The sequence below is a fragment of the Rhinopithecus bieti genome, unplaced genomic scaffold, assembly GCF_001698545.2.
Source record: "Rhinopithecus bieti isolate Rb0 unplaced genomic scaffold, ASM169854v2 scaffold_6717, whole genome shotgun sequence".
NCBI lineage: Eukaryota > Metazoa > Chordata > Mammalia > Primates > Cercopithecidae > Rhinopithecus > Rhinopithecus bieti.
In genome coordinates this window covers 857911-882595 of record NW_016805334.1, presented here as the reverse complement: position 1 = coordinate 882595, position 24685 = coordinate 857911, and the positions used below count along the sequence as shown (strand labels likewise).

Genomic DNA, 24685 nt, shown 5'->3' with positions numbered 1-24685 from the left:
CACTAGTGATGCTGAAAGTGCTCCCAAGAAGCACAGAAAAGTCACAACGTTACCAAATAAAGTTGAATTGCTTGAAATGTGGCATAAATTGAAGTCTGCAGCTGTGGTTGTCTGCCATCTCAAGATAAATGAATCCTGAATAAGAACCACTGTAAAAAAAAAAAAAAAAAAACAAAGAAAAAGAGAGAGAGAGATAGAAAGGAGACAGAGAAGAAAGAGAAGAAAGACAGAGAGAAAGGGAAATGTGTGAAGCTGTTGCTGCAGCTATACCAGCAGCAATGAAAACCTTGCATTTTTTGCAAGATACCCTTTAAAATCATATTTAAAATGCTGCTTTTATGTGGGTGGAGGATTGCTATCAGAAAGGTATACCTGTAGACTCCAACATGACTTGAGAAAAAGTGGTCATTATATGACAACCTAAAGCAAAAGGAAGGTAAAGTATCTAAAGCTGGAGGATTTAATGTCAGCAAAGGATGGTTCAACAATTTTTTAAAATATCAAACAGGTTCTGTCCACCAAGAGGCAGCAGAGAGTTCCTAGATGACACTAAGAAAATTACTGAAGAAAAAGGATAACTGTCTGAACAAGTTTGTAATGCAGACAAAAGTGTCCTATTCTGGAAAAAAATGCCACAAAGGGCATTTATTAGTAAGAAAGAGAAGCGAGTGCCAGGATTTAAGGTAGGAAGAAATAGGTTAACTCTACTGTTTTGTGCACATGTAGTTGGGTTTACCATCAGGACACCCCTTATCAATAAAGTTACTAACTCCAGAAGCTTGAAGGGAAAATATGAACACCAGCAGCCAATCTTTTGTTTGTACAACGAGGCCTGGACAATAAGAACAATTTTTCTGGGTTGCTCCATTGATACTTGGTCTCTGAAGTCAGGAAGCACCTTGCCAGCATGGGATGGCCCTTTAAAATTCTTTTGACCTTGGACGATGGCCCAGCCACCCAGAACCTCATGAGTTCAAAATCAAAGATTGTTGTCTACTTGCCCCTAAACACACCATCTCTAATTCAGCCTTTAGATCAGTGGGTCATAAGAATCATTAAGGCTCATTACACAAGATATTCTAAGAAAGACTGTCAACACTATGGAAGGGAACCCTGACAGAAAGAAGACAATACAAATCTAGGATTACATTATAGAAGATGCTGTTGTTGATATAGAAAAAGTTGTGCAAGTCATCAAGCTCAAAACAAATTCCTGCTGAAAAAAACTGTCTGATGTTTTGTATGACTCCACAGGATTTATGACAGAGCTAATCAAGGAAATAATGAAAGAGATATGGAAATGGCAAAAAAGTGATTGGTGAAGGGTTTCAAGATGTGGGTATTAGAGAAACTGAAGAGCTAATAGGCATCACACCAGAGGAATTCACTGGAGATGACATGATGGAGATGAGTGCTTCCAAACCCAGTGCTAGATAATGAGAAAGACATAGAAGAAGCCATGCCAGAAAAAAAAGATTTTAGACAATCTGGCTAAAGGGTCCCAATTATTCAAGACTGCTTTTAACTTCTTTTACACACAGACCTTTTATGTGGTGCAGGCACTGAAACTAAAGTAGATGGTAGAAGAAGGATTAATACCATATAGAAACATTTTTAGGGCTGGGTGTACTAGCTCATGCCTGTAATTACAACACTTTGGGAGGCCAAGGCAGGTGGATTGCTTGAGGCTAGTAGGTCAAGGCCAGCCTGGGCTACATGGTAAGATCCTGTCTCTGTAAAAACATTTTTTAAAAAATTAGTCAGGGGCGTGCCTGTAGTCCCAGCTACTTGGGAGGCTGCGCTGGGAGAATCTCTTGAGCCCAAGAGGTTGAGGTTGCAGTGAGCTATGATTTCACCACTGCACTCTAGCCTGGGCGACAGAGACTCTGTCTCTTCAAACAAAACAAAACAAGAAACATTTTAGGGAAATGAGAAACAAAAAATCAAACAAAAATTACGATGCATTTTTATAAAGTTACACCAAGTATACGTAACTCTCTTACCTCCCCTTCTACCTCTGCCACCCATGAGACAGCAATATCAACCCCTCCTTATTCTCTTCCTCCTCAGCCTACTTAACATAAAAATGATGAGGATAAAGACGTTTATAATGATCCACTTCTACTTAATGAACAGTGGGATGTTTTCTCTTCCTTGTGCTTTTCTTTTTTTTTTTTTTTTTTGAGACAGTCTCGCTCTGTCGCCCAGGCTGGAGTGCAGTGGCCGGATCTCAGCTCACTGCAAGCTCCGCCTCCCGGGTTTACGCCATTCTCCTGCCTCAGCCACCCGCTTATGCTTTTCTTAATAACACTTTTTCTCTACCTTATTTTAAGAATACTCTATATAATACACATAACATATACATTTTATGTTAACTGACCATTCATATTATTGGTTAGGCTTCCAAATCAACAGTAGGCTATCAGTGATTAAGTTTTGAGTAAATCAAAAGTCATAGATTTTTGACTGCACAGGGAGTTTGTATCCCTAACCCCTGTAACCTGTGTGACTCAGCAGAGGCAGCCATAATCCTCCTAGGTACACAACTCCACCGACCTAGGAATCTCACTCCCATACCTCACAGCAGGCCCAGCAAGATCCACCCAATGAGAGTCTGAGTTCAGATATGCCTAGCCCTGCCCCCACCTGATGGTCCTTCCCTATCCACCCTCGTAGATGACAAAGGGCATATAATCTTGGGAGTTCTAGGGCCCTGCCCACTGCTGGTCCCTCTCCACACGACTAGAGCTGATGCTCTCTGGAAAGTGCCACCTCCTCACAGGAGGCCTACTGGCACAAAAACAGAGCATTAAACCACCAAAGCTAAGAACCCTCATGGAGTCCATTGCACTCCCTTGTCACCTCCACCAGAACTAGTGCTGGTATCCATGACTGAGAGGCCCATAGATGGTTCACATCACAGGACTCTATGCAGACAATGCCCAGTACCAGCCCGGAGCCAGGTAGACTCACTGGGTGGCTAGACCCAGAAGAGAGACAATGATCACTGAAGTTCAGCTCACAGGAAGCCTCGTTCTTAGGAAAAGAAGGAGAGTACTATATCAAGGGAACATTCTGTGGGACAAAAGAATCTGAACAACAGCCTTCAGCCCTAGACCTTCCCTCTGACAGAGTCTACCCAAATGAAAAGGAACCAGAAAACCTACCCTGGTTATATGACAAAACAAGGCTTTTCAATACCCCTCAAAAATCACATTAGTTCACCAGCAATGAATCCAAACCAAGAAGAGATTTGCCTGAAAAAGAATTCAGGAGGTTAGTTATTAAGCTAATCAGGGAGGCAACAGAGAAAAGTGAAGCCCAGTACAAGGAAATCCAAAAATGATACAAGAAATGAAGGGAGAAATATTCAAGGAAATAGATAGCTTAAAGAAAAAATAAAAAATTCAAGAAACTTTGGATACACTTTTAGAAATGTGAAGTACTCTGGAAAGTCTCAGCAATAGACTTGAACAAGAAGAAGAAAGAAATTCAGAGCTCAAAGACAAGGTCTTCAAATTAACCCAATCCAACAAAGACAAAGAAAAAATAATAAGAAAATATGAACAAAGCCTCTAAGAAGTCTGGAGTTATGTTAAATGACCAAACCTAAGAATAATCAGTGTTCCTGAGGAAGAAGAGAATTCTAAAAGCTTGGAAAACGTATTTGGGGGAAAAATCGAGGAAAACATCCCTGGCCTTGCTGGAGACCTAGACATCCAAACACAAGAAGCACAAAGAACACCTGGGAAATTCATCACAAAAAGATTGCCTGATCACATTGTCATCAGATTATCCAAAGTTAAGACAAAGGAAAGAATCTTAAGAGTTGTGAAACAGAAGCACCAGGTAACCTATACAGGAAAACCTATCAGATTAACATCAGATTTCTCAACAGAAACCCTACAAGCTAGAAGGAATTGGGGCCCTATCTTCAATCTCCTCAAACAAAACAATTATCAGCCAAGAATTTTGTATCCAGTGAAACTAAGCTTCATATATGAAGAAAAGATACAATCTTTTCTAGACAAACAAATGCTGAGAGAATTTGCTATTACCAAGCCACGACTACAAGAACTGCAAAAAGGAGCTCTAAATATTGAAACAAATCCTGGAAACACATCAAAACAGAACCTCTTTAAAGCATAAATCACACAGGACCTATAAAACAAAATACAAGTTAAAAGCAAAACAAGAAACCAAAGTATACAGACAACAAAAAGCCAGATGAATGCAATGGTAACTTACATTTCAATACTAACATTGAATGTAAATGGTCTAAATGCTCCACTTAAAAGATACAGAACTGCAGAATGGATAAGAACTCACTAATCAATTATCTGCTCTCTAAGGAGACTCACCTAACACATAAGGACTCACATAAACTTAAAGCAAAGGGGTGGAAAAAGGTTTTTCATGCAAATGGACACCAAAAGTGAGCAGGGATAGCTATTCTTAGACAAAACAAACTTTAAAGCAACAGCAGTTAAAAGAGACAAAGAGGAACATTATATTATGGTAAAAGGGCTTGTCCAACAGGGAAATATCACAATCCTAGACATATATGCACCTAACACTGGAGCTCAAAAATTTATAAAACAATTACTAATAGACCTAAGAAATGAGATAGACAGCAACACAGTAATAGTGGGGGACATCAATACTCCATGGACAGCACTAGACAGATCATCAGGACAGAAAGTCAATGAAAAAAGAATGGCTTTAACTGTACTTTGGAACAAATGGACTTAGCAAATATATACCGAACATTTCATCCAACAACCACAGAATACACATTCTATTAAACAGCACATGAAACTTTCTCCAAGATAGACCATATGATAGGCCACAAAATGAGTCTCAATAAATTTAAGAAAATTGAAATCATATCAAGCATTCTCTCAGACCACAGTGGAATAAAACTGGAAATTAACTCCAAAAGGAACTTTTAAAGCTATACAAATACAAATTAAATAATTTGCTCTTGCAGATCAAACAGACATCTACAGAACTCTCAACCCCAAATCAACAGAATATACATTTTTCTGAGCACCACATAGCACTTATTCTAAAGTTGATCACATAATTGGAAGCAAAACGCTCCCCGGCAAATGCAAAAGAATGGAAATCCAAACAAACAGTCTCTCAGACCACAGTGTAATCAAATTAGAATTCAGGATCCAGAAACTCACTCAAAACCACACAACTACATGAAAACTGAACAACATGCTCCTGCATGACTACTGGGTAAATAATGAAATTAAAGCAGAAATAAATAAGCTCTTTGAACCCAATGAGAACAAAGATACAATGTACCAGAATCTCTGGGACACAGCTAAAGCAGTGTTTAGAAGGAAACTTATAGCACTAAATGCCTACATGAGAAAGTGGGACAGATCTAAAATCGACAACCTAACATCACAATTGAAAGAACTAGAGCAGCAAGAGCAAAGAAATTCAAAAGCTAGCAGAAAATAAATAACTAAGATCAGAGCAGAACCGAAGGAGATAGAGACACACAAAACCCTTCAAAAAATCAGTGAATCCAGGAGCTGGTTTTTTGAAAAGATTAACAAAATAGACCGCTAGCCAGACTAATAAAGAAGAAAAGAGAGAAGAATCAAATTGATGCTATAAAAAATGATAAAGAGGAGATCACCACTGATCCCACAGAAATACAAACTACCATCAGAGAATACTGTAAACATTTCTATGCAAATAAACTAGAAAATCTAGAAGAAATGGATAAATTCCTGGACACATACACCCTCCCAAAACTAAACCAGGAAGAAGTCCAATCACTGAATAGATCAATAACAAGTTCTGAAATTGAGGCAGTAATTAATAGCCTACCAACCAAAAAAAGCCCAGGGCCAGATGGATTCACAGCCGAATTTTACCAGAAGTACAAAGAGGAGCTGGTACCATTCTTTTTCAAAATATTCCAAACAATAGAAAAAGAAGGAATCCTCCCTAACTCATTTTATGAGGACAGAATCATTCTGATATCAAAACCTGGCAGAGACACAACCAAAAATAAAATTTCAGACCAATATGCCTGATGAACATCGATGTGAAAATTCTCAATAAAATACTGACAAACAGAATCCAGCAGCACATCAAAAAGCTTATCCACCATGATCAAGTTGGCTTCATCCCTGGGATGCAAGGCTGGTTCAACACACACAAATGAATCAATGTAATCCATCACATAAACAGAACCAATGACAAAAACCATATTATTATCTCCATAGATGCAGAAAAGGCCTTCAATAAAATTTAGCACCGCTTCATGCTAAAAACACTCAAGAAACTAGGTACTGATGAAACGTATCTCAAAATAATAAGAGCCATTTATGACAAACCCACAGCCAATATCATACTGAATGGGCAAAAGTTGAAAGGATTCCCTTTGAAAAGCGGCACAAGACAAGGATGCTTTCTCACCACTCCTATTCAACACAGTATTGGAAGTTCTGGCCAAGGCAATCAGGCAAGAGAAAGAAAAACGGTATTCACATAGGAAGAGAGGAAGTGAAATTGTCCCTGTTTGCAGATGACATGATTGTATATTTAGAAAACCCCATCATCTCAGACCAAAAACTCCTTAAGCTAATAAGCAACTTCAGCAAAGTCTCAAGATACAAAATCAATATGCAAAAATCACAAGGATTCCTATACAACAATAATAGACAGAGGAACAAATCATGAGTGAACTCCCATTCACAATTGCTACAAAGAGAATAAAATACCTAAGAATACAACTTACAAGTGATGTGAACGACCTCTTCAAAGAGAACTACAAACCACTGCTCAAGGAAATAAGAGAGGACACAAAACAAATGAAAAAACATTTCATGCTCATGGATAGGAAGAATCAATATTGTGAAAATAGCCATACTGCCCATAGTAATTTATATATTCAGTGCTCTTCCCATTAAGCTACCATTGACTTTCTTCACAGAATTGGAAAAAAACTACTTTAAATTTAATGTGGAACCAAAAAAGAGTCTGCATAGCCAAGAAAATCCTAAGCAAAAAGAACAAAGCTGGAGGTCATCACACTACCTGACTTCAAACTATACCACAAGGATACAGTAACCAAAACAGCATGGTACTGGTACCAAAAAAAGATATGTAGAAGAATGGAACAGAACAGAGGCCTCAGAAACAACACTACACATCTACAACCATCTGATCTTTGACAAACCTGACAAAAACAAGTAATTGGGAAAGGATTCCCTATTTAACAAATGGTGTTAGGAAAACTGGCTAGCCATATGCAGAAGACTGAAACTGGACCCATTCCTTACATCTTATACAAAAATTAACTCAAGATGGATTAAATACTTAAACATAATACCTAGAACCATAAAAACCCTAGAAGAAAAGCTAGGCAACACCATTCAGGACATAGGCATGGGCAAAGACTTCATGACTAAAACACCAAAAGCAATGGCAACAAAAGCCAAAATTGACAAATGGGATCTAATTAAACTAAAGAGCTTTTGCAGAGCTAAAGAAATTATCATCGGAATGAACAGGCAGTCTACAGAATGGGAGAGAAATTTTGCAATCTATCCATCTGACAAAGGTCTAATATTCACAATCTACAAGGAAGTTAAACAAATTTACAAGAAACAAACAACCCCATCAAAAAGTGGGCAAAGGATATGAACAGACTTTTCAAAAGAAGATATTTATGTGGCCAACAAACATGTGAAAGAAAGCTCATCATCACTGCTTATTAGATAAATGTAAATCAAAACCACAATGAGATACCATCTCAGGCCAGTTAGAATGGCAATCATTAGAAAGTCAGGAAACAACAGATGCTGGAGAGGATGTGGAGAAACAGGAACACTTTTACACTGTTGGTGGGAGTGTAAATTAGTTCAACCATTGTGGAAGACAGTGTGGTGATTCTTCAAGGATCTAGAACTAAAAATACCATTTGACCCAGCAATCCCCTTACTGAGTATACCCAAAGGGTTATAAATCATTCTACTATAAAACACATGCACACATATGTTTACTACAGCACTATTCACAATAACAAAGACTTGGAACCAACCCAAACGCCCATTAATGATAGACTGGATAAAGAAAATGTGGCACATATACACCATAGAATACTATGCAGCTATAAAAAAAATATGAGTTCATGTCCTTTGCAGGGACATGGATGAAGCTGGAAACCATCATTCTCAGCAAACTGACACAGGAACAGAAAACCAAACACTGCATGTTCTCACTCATAAGTGGGAGTTGAACAATGAGAACAGATGGGTACAGGGAGGGGAACATCACACACTGGGGCTTGTTGGGGGGTGGGGGGCAAGTGGAAGGATAGCATTAGGAGAAATATCTAATGTAAATGATGAGTTGATGGGTGCAGCAAACCACCATGGCACATGTGTACCTATGTAACAAACCTGCACTTTCTGCACATGTATCCCAGAACTTAAAGTATAATTTTTTTAAAAAAGGAAGATATACGAATGGCCAGCAAACATATGAAAAAATACTCATTGCTAATGATCAGGGAAAATGCAAATCAAAACAACAATGCGATACCACCTCACTCCTGCAAGAATATCTATAATCAAAAAATAAAAAACAGTAGATGTTGGCATGGATGTGGTGATCAGTGAACCCTTCTACATTGCTGGTAGGAATGTAAACTAGTGCAGCCACTATGGAAAACAGTGTGGAGATTCCTGAAATAACTAAAAGTAGAACTACCATTTGATCCATCAATCCCACTACTCCGTCTCTACCCAGAGGAAAATAAGTCATTACATGAAAAAGACACTTGCACATGCATGTTTATAGCAGCACAATTTGCAACTGCAAAAATTACGGAACCAGCCTAAATGCCAATCAACCAATGAGTGGATAAAGAAAATGTGATACATATATATACACACACATACCATGGAATACTACTTAGCCATAAAAAGGAATGAAATAATGGCATTGGCAACAACCTGGATGAAGTTGGAGACCATTATTCTAAGTGAAATAACTCAGATATGGAAAACCAAACATCTTGTGTTCTCACTTATAAGTGGGAGTTAAGCTATGAGGACACAAAGGCATAAAAAGGATATAATAGACTCTGGGGACTCAAGGGGAAAGGTGGGAGGGGGGTGAGGGATAAAAGACTACACATTGGGTGCAGTGTTCATTGCTTGGGTGATGGTTGTACTGAAATCTCAGAAATCACCACTAAAGAACTTACTCATGTAACCAAATACCACCTGTACCCCAAAAAACTTGTGGGGAAAATTAAATCATACAAACTTATAATTAAGTGTATTTTAATAAAATGGAAGTAATACATTTAAAAAATTTTAAAAATTAAAAGACATCAGCAAAGTTAAGGGGTGTAACTCAAAAAACAAAACCAAAAAGTTAGAAGCTGGTGTCTGGAAAACAGAAGAAAATTCTCCAAAGGCCTGACCTCACCTTATCACAAAACTTACCAAATCCTGAAAATGTGCCCAGGCTCCTCTGAGTAATAGAATGCAAATGAATTAATAGCAAAGGGGTGAACCTGAGAAAAATAACACCTGCTCCATCTTTTTTATGCTCATTTTTTAAAACTTTCATTTTTTTAATTTCAATTGCTTTAGGGGTACAGTGGTGAAGACTGGGCTTTTAGTGCACCCATCACCTGAATATTGTACCCAATAGGTAATTTTTTATCCCTCACCACACTCTTACCTTTCTACCTACTGAGCCTCCAATGTCCATTAAACTGTTCTGTATGCTTTTGTGTACCCATAGCTTAGCTCTCACTTGTAAGTAAGAACATTTGGTATTTGGTTTTCTGTTCCTGAGTTGCTTAGGATAATGGCCTCCAGTTCCATCCACATTGCTGCAAAAGACATTATTGAATTCTTTTTTATGGTTGAGTAGTATTTCATGGCATATGTATACCACATTTTCTTTATCCATTCATCTTGTTGATTCCGTATCTTTGCAATTGTCATTTGTGCTGCAATAAACATATGTGTGCAGGTGTCTTTTTGACATAATGACTCCTTTTCTTTTGGGTAGATTTCCCAGTAGTGGAATTGCTGGATTGAATGATAGATCTACTTTTAGTTCTTTGAGAAATCTCCATACTGTTTTCCATAAAGGTTGTACTAATTTACATTCTCTATGTAAACCAGTGTATAAGCATTCACATAGACCAATAGAACTGAATAGAGAACCCAGAAATAAAGCCAAATACTTACAACTAACTGATCTTCGACAAAGCACACAAAAACACAAATTGAGGAAAGGACATGCTATTCAATAAATGGTGCTGGGGAAATTGTAGAAGAATGCAGAAGAATAAAACTGGATTCCTATCTTTCATCATATAAAAAATTAGCTTGAGATATGTTAAAGACTTAAATCTAAAACCCCAAACCATAAAAATTCTAGAAGGAAACCTAGGGAAAACTCTTCTGGACATTGGCATAGGCAAAGAATTTATGACTAAGACCCCAAAACAAATGCAACAAAATAAATAAGACCAAACTAAACTAAAAAGCTTCTGCACAGCAAAAGAAATATTCAACAGAGTAAACACACAACCTATAGAATGGGAGAAAATATTTGCAAACTGTACATCTGACAAAGGACTAATATTCAGAATTGATAAGGAACTCAGAGAAATCAGCAAGAAAAAATAATCCCAAGAAAAAGTGGGCAAACAACATAAACAGACATTTCTCACAAGAAGATATACAAATGGCCAAGAAACATGAAAAAATGTTCAACATCACTGGTCATCAGGGAAATGCAAATTAAAATGACAATGAGATACCACCTTACCCCAGCCAGAATGACCATTAACAAGTCAAAAATTAATAGATAATGGCACAGATGTGGTGAAAAGCAAACTTGTTCTTCTACTTTCTCTTTTATAAGTAGCCTTGACTACTGAATGGGTCTATGGGTGCATTCCATTCATTTTAATTCACGCTTTGGGTTTGAACTTTTCTGTCATTCTGTCCACTTGACCTGGGACAAAAGTGCTTTGGGTATGTTCTATAAATGCTATGACTGTAGTACCCTGCAAATAATATGTAAACGAAATGACTCAAAAATATGTGCTTCATGTGTCCAAATAAAACATACTTCTGGGGAAAAATGACATTTTGAGCATTCAACTATTATATGTATTGGTATTGGAGATTAATGAAAAGACCAGAAATCTTGAAGATGCAGGTGGAATTCAGAAGATTGGGTTGGTATTGGAGATTAATGAAAAGACCAGAAATCTTGAAGATGCTGGTGGAATTCAGAAGATTGGGTTGGTATTGGAGATTAAGGACAGAATGTTGAAGCATGCTGTGTGGAATCAGAGATTTGTGTTTGGGTATTGGGAGATAATGGAAGAGACCAGAAATCTGCACAGATGCAGGTGGAAGTCAGAAGATTGGAGGTAGGGCTTGGGATTAATGAAAAGACCAGAAATTTGAGATGTGGTGGAAATTCAACGAAGGATTGGGTTGGTATTGGAGATTTGAATGTCCGAGAAATCTTGAAAGATGCTGGTGTAGATTCAGTTGTGTTGGTATTGGAGATAATGACACCCGGAGACCAGAAATAGAAGATGCAGTGGATTCAGAAGATTGCGGTTGATTATGAGCATTATGAAAAGACAGAAAGTCTGTCGCAACATGTTGAATTCTGAAGATTGGTTTAAGGGTCGATTGTGAGAAGATTAATGAAAAGACCAGAAATCTTGAAGATGTTGAATTCAGAAGATTGGGTTGGTATTGGAGATTAATGAAAAGACCAGAAATCTTGAAGATGCTGGTGGAATTCAGAAGATTGCGTTGGTATTGGAGATTAATGAAAAGACCAGAAATCTTGAAGATGCTGGTGGAATTCAGAAGATTGGGTTGGTATTGGAGATTAATGAAAAGACTAGAAATCTTGAAGATGCTGGTGGAATTCAGAAGATTGAGTTTTGAATTCCTGCTCCATCAATTATTAGTTATATAGCCGGGAACAAATTACACCCAACTCTGGAAGCCAAATTTTCCTCGTCTGTATGTTAGAGATAAAATTAGCTCCCTTCCTCAACAGGTTGTTACTAGGATTTAAATGAGCTCATGTGTGCTTATCACAGATGCTGGGACTTTGCATATGTTCAGTAAATGTTGGTTGCTAGTATTTTCATTAAATGTAATCATATCCTTTCCTAGTCAGTTTGTATGTACAGACAAAGCAGAATATTTACTAGGTTTGGATCGATGGAAAAATAGAAAAATCTTGGTAAACAAACTTTCATGTTTCATCTGTGATTTTCATGTATGTGCTCAGCCTTCAAGTTTCTCCTTGGTAGTCTAGAAGAAGCTCAAAAGACTTTACTTATTTAGGAACCATTCACTAAGAACCTAATGTGTATAAGGAAGGAAAAAAAAATTCAAGAGCTTGCCACCCAACAACCTAACTGAACATATCAAAGTCAGTCATCAGAATTTCTGGCCAACTTTACATATTAAAATCATTTAGCCAATCTGCTTGATACAATATGATAAAAATTTCTAAATCAGTTATGCTATAACATTATACATTCAGCTAGAAACTATCAGCTACAGGAAAGTCACCCAGAAAATCCAATGGACTAGAAGTCAGTAGATGGCAAAAACTCCTTTGAAAAAATAACACAAGGAAATACAAAGCTGATTTCCAAACAGAATTAAATAAATGAGAATGATATATATTCTAGTATAAAATATTTATATGATGAACTTATGAATAATTTAAAATTAGTAATCAAAATCTTACACTTTTTTTTCTTTCCAACCTTTATATTAGGTTTGGGGGTACATATGCAAGTTTGTTACATGGGCGAATTGCATGTTACTAGGGTTTGGTATACAAATTATTTCATAACTCAGGTAGTAAGCATAGTACCCAATACCTAGTTTTTCAATCCGCACCCACCTCCCACCCTCCACCCTCAAGTAGGCCTCAGTGTCTCTTGTTTCCTTGTGTCCATATGTACTCAATGTTTAGCTCCCACTTATAAGTAAGAACGTGCAGTGTTTGGTCTTCTGTTCCTGCATTAATTCAATTAGGATAATGGCCTCCGGCTATATCAATGTTGCTGCAAAGAACATTATTTCATTCTTCTATGTGGCTACATAGTATTCCATAGTACATATACCTCATTTTCTTTACCCAGTCCACCACTGGTGGGCATCTAGGTTGATTCCATGTCTTGGTCATTGTGAATAGTGCTGTGATGAACATATGTGTGCATGTGTCTTTATGAACAACTTTTAGAATGACTTTTCATTCCAAAACTTTCATCCACCCTATATTACACGTTTTTATATCTGACACATAATCATAATCTATTTTCACCAGATTTTTGGAACTTTGTTTGATTACCTCAGTTAAAGAATGAACTGCATCTAATCTGACCTGTGGATTAAAATCTGTATACAACTTTTTACAGTCACAGTCAAACAGTTGGAAGTGTTATCAGGTAACAGGTAGATAACATATTTCTGTTTGTGCAACTTGTTTCAAATACACATAAATTTAACATATTAAAAGTCACAGATAAAAGCATTAAGAGCAGAGTAGGTAGTGAAAGGAACTCCTCTAGCAGCAAAAACCAAACACTGAATTTTAGCTCTTCCTCCTAAAAACATTGATTCAAATTCTCATGTAAATAGTGTCATTCTAACACTCCAAAGTACTATACATGCAGAATGAAATAAGTAGGCATAGCTGCCTCCTGGCCATAGCAGATGGAAAGAAACCAATGAAGTAGTTAAACATCAAGCTAAGGAGTTCACGTGAGCACACACTTGCACACAAACACACATACACACAAACCCTCAATAAATATTATCCAATGTTAATGAAATATTCAGTTTCACTGGGACTCTCAGATGACAGGTGACATTAATTAAAATATTAACAATTTTGTAAACACTAACAAGGTGAATGTGCTCTTGCCACTCAGTGAAAATATGCAAGCACATTAATTTGCATTTGTACATGCACAAATCAGCTAAAACTTTCTAATTTCATGGCTCCTTCCTACACAGAACGGCTTTCAGAAGCGAGCCCCCAAATGCACACAAAAGCTTTTGCCATAACCTCTCGGCAACTTCCAGGATTCATAAAACCATTTTTAAAAGGCACCCTCAGTAACCTTGACATTCAGAAGATCTGTGAATCTTATCGAGTCTAGCAGTCCCATGTTCCGTCACCTCTGCTAACAGAGGATGGACACTTGCTGCCTGCTGGGCAATTTACAGGCAGGATTCATTCATGTTCCCTCTGCCCCAGGTCATTTATGATTCTGTTTTCAGCATTTCCAACATAGGCAGGCCAGCTGGATTCCTCCTGGGAAGTAGCACTAGGATTATTCATGAGGCACAGAATGAGATAGGACATCTGGGTCAAAAGGGAATGGAATTGTAGAATGTCCTCATCCCCACTTTGCCATTAAAATATATTGTCACTGACTAGCTGTGTATTCTTCTGCCAGTCACCTCATCTCTTTGGACTTCAGTTCCTTATCTGTAAAATAATAGAATTAAAACTCTAAGATATCTTCCAGCTCAAACATTCTATGAAAAGTAGCTTAGGCATATTCTATGCACCTAAAACTTATATAAATCTATTGAGGAAGAAGGATCTATGATGAAAAGGGCATTTAAAAATGCACAGAAAAGACCAGATGTCTTATAAAAATGGAAATTAACTGAGAAAAATTTGTAAACTCCAAACAAAACTTAAACACTGGGTGATAAGTAGAATTCTTGCTCTCAATTTGTCACTCCCCTGTAGTAGTTTATATCCTCACCATATATCTTGACAGTATGGGGAATGTGCTTCCCCATCCCTTAATCTTGGACTTGGCCATGTAACTCACTATGACCAATAGGATATTAGTGAAAGTAATACAAAGTAGAGACGTAAAATGTGCTTGTGCATTTGGGTTGCTCTCCTAACCTCCTGCCATTGCCAGAGGGTAAATATACAATAGGTTGTCACTCATCAGCCCGAACTCCAGAAAAGATCCATGAAGCAGTCCTAAACCAAGCCTGCAGCCTGGAGCCAACACCAGCTGAGCCTAGGTAAACATCAAACAGCCCATAGACCCATGAGTGCAAAAAATAATAATAATAATAATAATAATAATAATAATAAATAAATTTTTTAAAATTATTTTGTGATAGACCACTGAGGTTTAAGGGTCATTACATAGCATTATTACAACAACAGCTGACAAATGCAGTCTACATGGAAATAACGTATTGAAAATGGAGAAAATACCTAGAGGACCTGAGAGGCTAAACACCTAGTTAGGTATCATAGAACCTGGAATGAAGTGTACTCAACATGGTCACAAGTGTGTAAAAATGACAGTGACAATTTTAAAACCATACACTAACAACAACAGGATCCTCTGTACTCAATTTTAAATAAACATAATTAATAACCATATATGGTTAGCTTGATGACCTTAATTAGGCGTTAACTGGGTAGAAGGTAAAACTAGTTTAAAAATCTAAGCAATTCTGAAATTTCCTTCAGACCATTTGTTTTCACAAACTACCATATACTATCCTGTCATATTATCTGAGCCAGGGAATGCTACAGATGTATCTCATAAGTTTGATGCTGTCGAGCACACACCTGCTGAAGAGACAATGTTTCAGTATTTCTCCTAGGATCCAGAAGCTACTAAATCTTAACAAATCAACTTTATAGGAAATGTGCACATATCTGTTCTGTAATTAAGTGATAAATGTTGCCATTTGATTGTTATGCTTCTCTATTGGAGCCAGCGGCAGGTCCTGCTCAGCCAAATTTAGGGCTTTTACAGTAAATGCAGCAAGGTCTTAGGTTTAGCCACTTAGTTTTGTTTAAAAACTAGAGAGAAGCAGAGAATAAATGAAGCAGCGAAGCTAAGCTCCAAAAACTCAGTCAATATCAGAGCACCACTCACGCTAAGAATGAAGTATCTGCTATTTTTACCACTTGATAATAGATTACATAGCCAATTAAAACAAAGTTTGGGATTGATCCAAGATGTCCAGTTAGAAGCAGCCGTGGTCCATAGCGCTCACAGGAATGAAAGGCTGCAAATAAATTCTGCACCTTCAACTGAAATATCCAGGTTCTTGCACTGGGACTGACTAGGCAAACAACTTAATCCACAAAGAACAAAGAAAAGCCGGGGCCCACCTAGGAGCTGCTTGGAGCCAAAGAAACCCCCATCCCCAGCCAAAGGAAGCAGTGATTGTGCAGCTCCACCCAGGAAACCATGCTTCTTCCACAGATCTTTGCAACCCATGGATCAGGGGAACCCCTGGTAAGCCCATGCCACCAGGGCCTTGGGTCCAATACACAGAGCTGTGTGGAGTCTCGGCAGAGCAGACACTCAAACATACACAGAGATCTAGGACTTTTACCTACTCTGGCCCCAGGATTCCCAGCGAGGTGGCAGACCCGTCTGTACATATCCCTAGGAAGGGGGCTGAATCCAGGGAGCCACACAGCATCGTTCTGCAGGCCCCGCTTCCAAGCACCTCACAAGTTAAGACCCACTGGCTTGGAATTCCAGCCAGCCAATGGCAACAGGCTGGAATCTGCCTGAGACCAGTGGAGCTCCTAGGGGGAGGGGTGGCCACCATCTCTGTGGTTCAGTAGACTCAGCTGCTTCAGCCCACCAGCTTTGGAGAATACAAATCATCAAAATGAGGAAGGGTCCCCCTCAATGCAGCACAGCTGCCTTGCCAGATCATGGTCAGGATGCTTCTTTAAGCAAGATCCCAATCCATTCCTCCTCACTGGGCAGGACCTTCCTATGGGGGCTTCAGCCACTCCAGCAAAAGTTCTATGGACAGAGCTCTGATCTCTCCCTGAGATGGAGCTCTGAGGGGGAGGTGCAGACACCATCTCTGCGGTTCAGTCAACTCAGCTTTTCCAGCCTGCCAGCTGTGGAGAATACAAACGGTTCAGACAAGGAAGGGTCCCACATAACCTAACACAGCTGCCTTGCCAGCAGTGGCCAGACGGCTTCTTTAAGCTGGACCCCAATCCCATTCCTCCTGACTGGGTGAGACTTCCCAACAGGGGTCTCCAGTCACCTCCTACAGGTATGTTTGGGCTAGCAACTTGTCAGTACCTCACTGGGACAGAGCTTCCAGAGGAAGGATCTGGCTGCCATCTTTGCTGTTTGACAGCCTTCACTGGTAATATCTCCAGGTACAGGAGAAACCAAGGCAACTGGGGTCTGGACGGATCCCCAGCAAACTGCAGCAGTCCTACAGTAAAGTGGCCTGACTGTTAAAAGAAAAACGAACAGAAAACAACAACAACATCAACAAAAATGATCCCACAGAAACCTCATTCAAAGGTCAGCCACTTCAAAGACTGAAGGCAGATAAGCCTACAAAGATGAGGAAGAATCAAGGCAAAAAAGGCTAAAAACTCAACAAGCCAGAGTGCCTCTTCTCCAAATGACCACAACACCTAACCCGCAAGGGCACAGAACTGGACTGAGGCTGAGATGGCTGAATTGACAGAAGTAGGCTTCAGAAGGGGGTTAATAACAAACTTCACTGAGCTGAAGGAGCATGTTGTAACCCAATGCAAAGAAGCTAAGGATCATGATAAAACAATGCAGGAGCTGATAGCCAGAATAACCAGTTTAGAAAGCAACGTAAGCAACCTGATGGAACTGAAAAATGCAATGCAAGAACATCACAACGCAATCACAAGTATCAATAGTAAAATGGACCAAGTGGAGGAAAAAAATCTCAGAGCTTGTTGAAGATTATCTGAAATAAGACAGGCAGACAAGAATAGAGAAAAAAGAATGAAAAGGAATAAACAAAATCTCCGAGAAATGTGGGATTATGTAAAGAGACTGAACGTATGATTGATTGGGGTACCTGAAAGAGATAGGGAGAATGGAACCAAGTTAGAAAACATGCTTCAGGATATCATCCAGAAGAACTTCCCCAACCTAGCAAGACAGGCCAACATTCAAATTCAGAAAATGCAGAGAACCCCAGTAAGATACTCCATGAGAAGATCAGCCCCAAGACACATAATCATCAGATTCTCCAAGGTCAAAATGAAAGGAAAAATATTAAGGGCAGCCAGAAAGCCTGGGCCACCTACAAAGGGAAACCCCCATCAGACTAACAGTGAACCTCTCAGCAGAAACCCTACAAGCCAGAAGAGATTGGGGACCAACATTTAACATTCCTTCCTCAGTCCTCCACTCCTGTCGGGATGTCAGGACTGCGGGAACTCGGTCCGAGAGCCCCACCGGGGGGCTCTGTCGGCCTTCTTTGCCGGAGGCTGACAGACCTCTTCCCCACACCTTAGGTGACCAAAATAAACTTGCAGTTTTGCTCCTAAAAAAAATAAATAAATAAAAAATAAAATAAATAAAAACATTCTTAAAGAAAAGAATTTCCAAACCAGAATTTCATATCCAGTCAAACTAAGCTTCGTAAGTGAAGGAGAAATAAGATCCTTTCCAGACAGGCAAATACTTAGGGAATTTATCACCACCAGGCCTGCCTTGCAGGAGCTCCTGAAGGAAGCACTAAATATGGAAAGGAAAACCATTACAAAGCCACTACAAAAACACCCTGAAGCACACAAACCAGTGACACTGCAAAGCAACCACATAAACAAGTCTGAAAAATAACCAGCTAGCGTCATGGTGACAAAAGCACACCTAACAATACTAACTTCAAATGTAAATGGGCTAAATGCCCCCTTTAAAAGACACAGGATGGCAAGCTGGATACAGCCAAGACCCACCTCACGTGCAAAGACACACATAGGCTCAAAATAAAGGGATGGAGGAAAATTTACCAAGCAACTGGAAAACAGAAAAAAGCAGGGGTCACAATCCTAGTTTCTGACAAAACAGATATTAAACCAATAAAAGATCAGAAAAGGCAAAGAAGGGAATTATATGAAGGTAAAGGGTTCAATTCAACAAGAAGAGCCAACTATCGTAAATATATATGCACCCAATAGAGAAGCACTCAGATTCATAAAGCAAGTTCTTAGAGACCTACAAACAGACTTAGACTCCCACACAATAATAGTGGGAGGCTTTCACATCTCACTGACCATGTTAGATCATAGAAACACAAAATTAACAAAAATATTCAGGACCTGAACTCAGCTCTGCATCAAGTAGACCTGATAGATATCCACAGAACTCTCCACCCAAAAACAACAGAATATACATTCTTCTCATTACCACATGGAACTTATTTTAAAATTAATCACATAATTTGAAGTAAAACACTCCTTAGCAAATGCAAAAGAACTGAAATCATAACAAATAGTCTCTCAGACCACAGCACAATTAAATTAGAACTCAAGAAGCTGACAAGTTGATGGGTGCAGCACACCAACATGGCACAAGTATACATATGTAACAAACCTGCACATTATGCACATGCACCCTAGAACTTAAAGTATAATTTAAAAAAAAATTAAAAAAAGAAAAAAAAGAAAAAAAGAAAAAAGAAAATAAAGTTACATTCTCCTATAAAAAAAAAAAAAGAAACTCACTCAAAATCACACAACTACATAAAAATTGAACAACCTACTCCTGAATGATTCTTAGGTAAAGAATAAAATTAAGGCAGAAATCAAGAAGTTCTTTGAAACTAACAGAACAAAAAGATAGTGTACCAGAATCTCTGGGATATAGCCAAAGAAGTGTTAAGAGGGATACTTATAGCACCAAATGACCATATCAAAAAGCTAGAAAGATCTCAACAACCTAACATCTCAACTATAACTAGAGAACCAAAAGCAAACCCCAAAGCTAGCAGAAGACAAGAAATAACCAAGATCAGAGCTGAACTCAAGGAGACAGAGACACAAAAACCCCTTTGAAAAACATCAATGAATCCAGGAGTTGGCTCTTGAAAAAAATTAATAAAATAGACTGCTAGCTAGACTAATAAAGAAGAAAAGAGAGAAGACTCAAATAAACACAATCAGAAATGATAAAGGGGACATTACCACTGACCCCACAGAAATAGAAACAACCATCAGAGAATGCTGTAAATACTTCTATGCACATAAACTAAAAAATACAAAAGAAATAGATAAATTCCTGGACACATACACCCTCCCAAGACTGAGCCAGGAAGAAATTGAATTCCAGAATACACCAATAACAAATTCTGAAATTGAGGCAGTAATAAGTAGCCTACCAAGCAAAAAACGCCCAAGACCAGAAGGATTCACAGCTGAATTCCACCAGAAATACAAAGAGCTTGTATCATTTCTACTGAAACTATTCCAAAAAGTTGAAAAGGAGGGACTCCTGCTTAACTCATTTGATGAGGCCAGCATCATCCTGATACCAAAACCTGGCAAAGATACAAAAGAAAAAAAAAAAAAGGAAATTCCAGGCCAATATCCTTGATGAACATTGACGCAAAAATCCTCAATAAAATACTGGCAAACAATCCAGCGGCACATCAAAAAGCTTATCCACCACGATCAAGTTGTCTTCATCCCCAGGATTCAAGGTTGGTTTAACATACGCAATCAATAAATGTGATTCATCACATAAATATAACTAAAGGCAAAAACTACATGATTATCTCAATAGATGCAGAAAAGGCCTTTGATAAAATCAAGCACCCCTTCATGTTGAAAACTCTCAACAAACTAGGTACTGAAGGAACATAACACAAAATAATAAAAGCCATCTTTGACAAACCCAGTCAATATCATACTGAATGGGCAAAAGCTGGAAGCATTCTCCTTGAAAACTTGCACAAGACAAGGATGCCCTCTCTCACCACTCCTATTCAACATAGTATTAGAAGTTCTGACCAGGGCAAGCAGGCAAGAGAAATAAGTAAAGAGTATTCACATAGGAAGAGAGGAAGTCAAATTATTTTTATTTGCAGATGACATGATCCTATACCCAGAAAACCCCATTGTCTCAGCCCAAAAGCTTCTTTTTTTTTTTTTTTTTGAGATGGACTTTCACTCTTGTTACCCAGACTGGAATACAATGGCACTATCTCGGCTCACTGCAACTTTCGCCTCCTGGGTTCAAGCAATTCTCCTGCCTCAGCCTCCTGAGTAACTGGGATTACAGGCGCTTGCCACCATGCTTGGCTAATTTTTGTATTTTTAGTAGAGATGGGGTTTCACCACATTGGCCAGGCTGGCCTCAAACTCCTGACCTCAGGTGACCCATCCACTTCAGCCTCCCAAAGCACTAGGATTACAGACGTGAGTCACTACACCCAGTCCCAACAGCTTCTTAAGCTGATAAGCAACTTCAGCAAAGTCTCAGGATACAAAATGATTGTGCAAAAATCACTAGCATTGCTATACACCAACAACAGGCAAGCAAAGCCAAATCATTAATGAACTCCCATTCACAATTGTTACAAAAAGAATAAAATACCTAGGGATACAACTAACAAGGGAAGTGAAGGACTTCTTTGAGGAGAACTACAAACCAGTGCTCAAAGAAATCAGAGAGGACACAAACAAATGGAGAAACATTTCATGCTCGTGGATAGGAAGAAACAATATTGTGGAAATGGTCATACTGCCCAAGGTAATTTACAGATTCAGTGTTATTCCCATTAAACAACCATTGACATTCTTCACATAATTACAAAAAAAGCTATTTAAAAATTCATATGGAACCAGAAAAGAGCCCGGATACCAAAGACAGTCCTAAGCAAAAAGAACAAAGCTGGAAGCATCATACTACCCAACTTTATACTATACTACAATGCTACAGTAACCAAAACAGCAAGGTACTGGTACAAAAACAGACACATAAACCAATAGAACAGAATAGAGAACTCAGAAATAAGGCTGCACACCTACAACCATCTGACCTTCAACAAGCTCACAAAAACAAGCAATGGGGAAAGGACTCCCTATTTAATAAATGATGCTGGAAGAGCTGGCTGGCCATATGCAGAAAATTGAAACTGGACCCCTTCCTTACACCTTATATAAAAATTACCTCAAGATGGATTAAAGACTTAAAGGTAAAACCCAAAACTATAAAAACTCTAGAAGAAAACCTAGGCAATACCATTCAGAACATAGGCACAGGCAAAGATTTCATGATGAAAATGCCAAAAGCAATTGCAACAAAAGCAAAAATTGACAAATGGGGTCTAATTAAACTAGAGCTTCTGCACAGCAAAAGAAACTATCATCAGAGTGAACAGACAACCTAAAGAATGGGAGAAAATTTTTGCAATATATCCATCTCACAAAGGTCTAATATCGAGAGTCTACAAGAGAAATTTAAACAAATTTACAAGACAAAAACAAACAACTCCATTGAAAAGTTTGCAATGGACATGAACAGACACTTCTCAAAGGAAGACATACATGTGGCCAACAAACATATGAAAAAAAGCTCAACATCACTGATCATTAGAGAAATGCAAATCAAAACCACAATGAGATACCATCTCATACCAGTCAGAGTGGCTATTACTGAAGTCAAAAAAACAACAGATGCTGGCAAGGTTGTGGAGAAAAAGGAATACTTTTACACTGTTGGTGGAAGTGTAAACTAGTTCAACCATTGTGGAAAACAGTGTGGTAATTCCTCAAAGACCTAGAACCAGAAATACTATGTGACCCAGCAATCCCATTACTGGGTATATACCCAAAGGAATAGAAGTCGTTATATTATAAAGATACATGCACGCATATGTTCATTGCAGCACGATTTACAATAGGAAAGATATGAAATCAGCCTAAATGCCCATCAATAATAGACTGCACAAAGAAAATGTGGTACATATACACCATGGAATACTATGCAGCCATAAAAAGAACAAGATCTTGTCCTTTGCTGGGACATGGATGGAGTTGGAAGCCATTATCCTCGGCAAACTAAAGCAGGAATAGAAAACCAAACACCCAGTGTTCTTACTTATAAGTGGGAGCTGAATGATGAGAACACATGGATACATGGCTGGGGGAACAACACACACTAGGGCCTGTTGGAGTGGGGAATATGGGGAGAGAGAGCATCAGGAATAGCTAATGGATGCTGGGCTTAATACTTAGGTGATGGGATGATCTGTGCAGCAAACTACCATGGCACACATTTACCTATCTAACAAACCTGCACATCCTGCACATGTACCCTTGAACTTGAAAGAAAAAAAAGTTTGTTAAAATTTGCAATCATCTATAAATTGCTTATGCTGTAATGTTAAATGAAAAAAGCAGCATGCAAAGTAGTATCCAAAGTAAGATCACAACAATGTAAAAAGAAAAGGCACTAGAAAACCAGGTTTTGAATATTCTCAGAATTGTTAACATGTTGTCTTTAAGTGATGAAACACTTGGATGATAAAATATTTTATTTCTATTTTCCACATTTTCCATATTTTCATATTGAATATGCACTATTCAAATAAAATACCACTGGAAATTACATTTCCTAAATGACAAATTTGTTTTACAAAATGTAGTGTTCCATTTTGTATGCCTCCTTTTTCTGTCTTCTCTCACATCCTTACCAAAAAAGGTGAAAAGCAAATGAATATTGCAATAAAGATATCTCATCTTCAAAAGTTTTGTGAATTAGCAACAACGCAAATGTTTGTTCCCACAGCTAAAATTACAGCTGCATTTTTAAAGTAAATTGCTAACCAGAGCAATGAAATGTTATAATCTCTACAAAAGAGTTGACATGGCCTTATAGTATAGTCATTAAAAATAAAGGTGCTATTTTATTACTGTAAAACCAAGGAAATTTTGACATTAGCAAGGACGTAAAAATATTGTGTCCCAAACACCACCAATCATATCTCCAAATTTTAATTATTTTCAGCCAAATATAGTGGCCTGCCTCAAAAGTTATATTAAAATAAATTGTAAATTTTGTAATCTCAAAAAAAAGTTAGCATGCTCTTTCTTCCAGATAGCTTCAATGATTTTATTTAATAGAATATCATGATCTTTATTTCTTCAAAGACAAGGAGAATATAGAAATATGAAATGATTTTCCTAGGGTCACACAGAGTAAAATATAATTTCTGTTAGACACTCACTGATTTATGAATGTTTCTTGGGTTTGTTTGATTTAACAAACATTAAAAGCCTGAAAATATGTTACCACTGGGTTGTATGGAGAAAATGGTTTTTTTTTAAATCAAAATTCCTACATTGCAAATGTAATTTTGAATAAATCAATATTTAGTGTTTTTATTTCCAAAGCAAACATTTGGAAAAATAAAACTACTTCCAACTTGGCTTTGTGAGGAATTGCTACTAATAACTATTGTTAAACATTCTGCAAAAATGTGACATTCAATCCCATTGCCTGATAATAATAAGCTTATCAGAACAAAGCATAAATAAATAACTCTTGCTATTGTCTTTTAGCTTCAGAAAATAACACATACTCTTAATCATTGATAATTTTATGCATTTAAAATCTAGAAACATTAAAATTAGTAGTAAAATAGTAGTTTTCCATTTTCTGCCCATTTTACTTACTCTATTTTGAGGAAGAAGAGTGACAAATAGGATTAGTAAATTCAGGCTGAATGGAAAAGGTATGCTCCAGTTAGCTTGACTATTCTTCCTCTTGAGAGCACGAGTTATCTCTGCTCCTTTACATCCAAAGCCTTCA

General features: G+C 38.0%; 1 protein-coding gene and 1 pseudogene across 2 annotated transcripts in view; one reads left to right on the top strand and one right to left on the bottom strand.

The window, feature by feature from the left end:
• The window catches only part of LOC108529706 (serine/arginine-rich splicing factor 10-like), a 158713-nt pseudogene extending 146732 nt beyond the window's left edge, over window positions 1-11981 (top strand).
• The window catches only part of SLC35F4 (solute carrier family 35 member F4), a 291906-nt gene that overhangs the window by 208492 nt on the left and 58729 nt on the right, over window positions 1-24685 (bottom strand). The gene's annotated exons all lie outside the window — the stretch shown is intronic.